General features: G+C 43.6%; 1 non-coding gene across 1 annotated transcript; it reads left to right on the top strand.

Moving 5' to 3' along the window:
* The first annotated feature begins 1,694 nt into the window (after window positions 1-1,694).
* TRNAG-CCC lies at window positions 1,695-1,765 on the top strand. The gene has a single exon. It is a non-coding gene; the product is annotated as a tRNA-Gly (tRNA).
* Window positions 1,766-3,232: the final 1,467 nt, after the last annotated feature.

The following is a 3,232-nucleotide window of genomic DNA, read 5'->3' as shown; positions in this document are numbered from 1 at the left end:
CAGATCGAGTGCATTATTGGTGTTGTAGGCGGTGGGCCACAAGAGCCAAGCAGAGCCAGTAGAGGAGCGTGGCGGCCACGCGCCTCATGATCCTGACCTGCAACTTTCGATGACCAAAATGGGTAGACGGTCGGACCTTTAGATAAAGAGCTAGAGAACAAATCAAGCAGACAAGGGAGGCTGACCTGGAGCGGGCATGGAGGAGATCATCTATCTCGACATGTTCAAATCAGCTTTGTTTTTTTCTTTTCTTTTCCACTAGCAAAGGTTGACGCCCACTAACCGCTGTCCCTATGCAGAGCTGATTATTAATTTATTATTCGAATCTGGTGAACCATCTTGGCGAGGATTTCAGTTTCATTGGCAACCTCTTTTGAAATGGGCACGGGTGGAGCCATGGCCTTTTTTTCTGAAATTGTTCGTGGGAAATCACCGGCACTTTGACTGTGGCCTTCCGTTCGTTCAAATGTTCCAACTTCAACACGAGAGGCCATGCCGATGCCACCATGGCAGCAACCTTTTAGTTTTTCGACCGCGTGACATCAGGGGCGGACACAACGAACACCCAGCCACCAATAAAACCAGACGCAAAACTCAAATTGTTTGCCGAGAGAGTAACGTTTACCTGCAAAAACCGTCAAGTCACACACCACAAGTTAGTCATTCATTGTGATCAACATGGTCTAACCAGGAGCTAGCTAACCTCCTTCTCCAGCCTATAGGGTAAAAGACTTGTTGGCCTTTGCGTCACGACGTGTGCCGGGCACAAGCTAGCTGGCCGGGCCAATACGGCTGAAGAGCGTGATGACAGGCGCCAGGTGAGCCTCATCATCGATCTTTTTCTAGTCACGGCATGAATCATGGCGTGTGGACGTGTGGTGGAGTGGTTGGCCGGATTATTGGGAATTTAAGGTTTGGTAACCGCGACGAGCGTGTCAGCCACGAGCCCCGTCCGTTTCAAGAATGTAGTGTCTGGAAGGGCATGAGGTTAGGTTGGACGAATGCCACGATCTTGGATTGGAATGCGAAACGTCGCTGTTGCAGGGGCGGAGATCGTGTCAGCTGACATCGGTGACTTACTGCAAAATCAGTAAGAATTTACTGTTCTATACTGTCCATCAATAGAGCTTACACCGGTGTTCAGTGGACTTGATACCAGTGACTCCGTTGGCTAGCTCCGCCCCGGCTGCTGTCGTGCTTACCTATTGGGCTGACCACCGAAGTATTTGGCAGCAGCCCATGGTCTTCTACTAGGCCCGAGCGGGCCCGCCCCTGCTGTTTGAGCTTGTCAGGCAAGAAGCATGCTAGTGTAGACACACGTGTGTACACATTCATCCCTACAAAAAAAAACGTATGGGTGTATTCTCTCTACAGTGATAAGTTAAACTCATCACTCACACTCGGTCACCACGAGAATCCCGCTATCTGGACGGAATTGCCACTGAACTCGTGTCGTCTAGCCGGATATTTAAACTTTGGTTGCCGCAATTGCCACTGAATTTCTAGTTAATTAGCTTTAGTTAGTTCCAGTTCTTTTGTATAGGCTGTGTACAGAAGCTTTGCCTTTAGATTTAACCTTAAGCAACGAGCCGGCAATTTTGAATGCTCGACCTTTTCTTTAAGATGTGCGCTCAACTTTGTAGATACCACTTGGACAAAAGTAATAAAATTCTGCATGGCGCCTTAAACAAAAGGCGCATCTGGTGTAGTGGTATCATAGTACCCTCCCACGGTACTGACCGGGGTTCGATTCCCCGGATGCGCACTTTAGCTGTTTTTATTGCCTATTTAGTCCTTTTGAGCTTGTTATCCATGGTGCTATTCTTTTTCCTTTTCTTTTTTTTTCTTAAGATGTACTCCCATCTTATGAATGCATCAGTGGTGCTATGATAGCACTGCTATCTGTTTGTCTCCTGCACTTGCGCGCAGCGCTGTCCTTTTGAGCTTGTTATCCATGGTGCTATTCTTTTTTTTTTCTTAAGATGTACCATCTTTTGAATGCATCCATGGTGCTACGATAGCACTGTTATATGTTTGTCTCCTGCACTTGCGCGCAGCGCTGCAAACCTAAGTTGAGGTGGCAGGATGCACTGCGCCGTGCAAAAATAATTGGATACGCTATGTATGCCGATGCAGCATTTGTCCATCCTGGTGGCCAAAAAAGCTGCATCGACTTACGCTGCGTGCCAGCACTGCCCATACGCACAGATAGCGGAAGACGGCCCCATCAGCACTCAGAATGCGCGGCGAGGAACGCCGATGTCGAGTGCTGGTGCCGGAGAAGCCACGGATGCATGCATCCGCTCATGGGTGGCAGCGCGTCGTCGCTCCATAGGTTCAAGGCCAATTTCTATGGTAACGGGCCGGCCCAATCAGTCATTTAATCATGGATTTTTTTCATTTTTATATTTAAAAAAATTAAAATTTCAAAAATATATGGCAGTTTCAAAAAATTTCAAAACTATACCCCTGTCGCCCCCTGCCTGGGCGACAGGACCTAAATGTAAAAAAAATTTACATTTAGGTCCTGGCACCCGGGACGCATTAAATAGCGAACGTGTAAAATCGATATAAAATCGTAAAAAAATTGTAAAAATACAAACTCAACTATTCTGGATTCTATGAAACAAGATCTACAACTTTTGTTATATAAAGTTTTTCATTTGATCAATGTATCTTGCTCTATTTTAAATACTAGTTTAATGCACTTTTATTTAAATCTCAAGATCCATCCTTTGGATGCATGTCATCTTTGGCCAGAGTGTTGCATATGGTAAGCATAGGCTTGTACAAAATTGGTAGGCCCAGAAAACATTTCTAGAATAAGTTTTTAAATTAAATCTTGCAATATGTCTAGTTTAAATGGGTTATTTATCCATGCTGCTATACTGAGTTTTAGAAGCCATAACTTTTACAATACCATTATTTTATTTCCTAAGAGCTATAAAAAAAGTTTGGTAAATTTTAGATAAGCACAACTAGACCAAATGAATTATGACTAAGGTAAATGCACTAAATCAAGAAAAATAGTTCTTGTACCTAGAAAAATTGAAATAATTCATTTGGTCTAGTTGTGCTTATCTAAAATTTACCAAACTTTTTTTATAGCTCTTAGGAAATAAAATAATGGTACTGTAAAAGTTATGGCTTCTAAAACTCAGTATAGCAGCATGGATAAATAACTCATTTAAACTAGACATATTGCAAGATTTAATTTAAAAACTTATCCTAG

The sequence above is a fragment of the Panicum virgatum genome, chromosome 2N (assembly GCF_016808335.1).
Source record: "Panicum virgatum strain AP13 chromosome 2N, P.virgatum_v5, whole genome shotgun sequence".
Taxonomy (NCBI): domain Eukaryota; kingdom Viridiplantae; phylum Streptophyta; class Magnoliopsida; order Poales; family Poaceae; genus Panicum; species Panicum virgatum.
The sequence above is the reverse complement of the archived record's forward strand: the minus strand, read 5'-3'. Positions and strand labels throughout refer to the sequence as shown.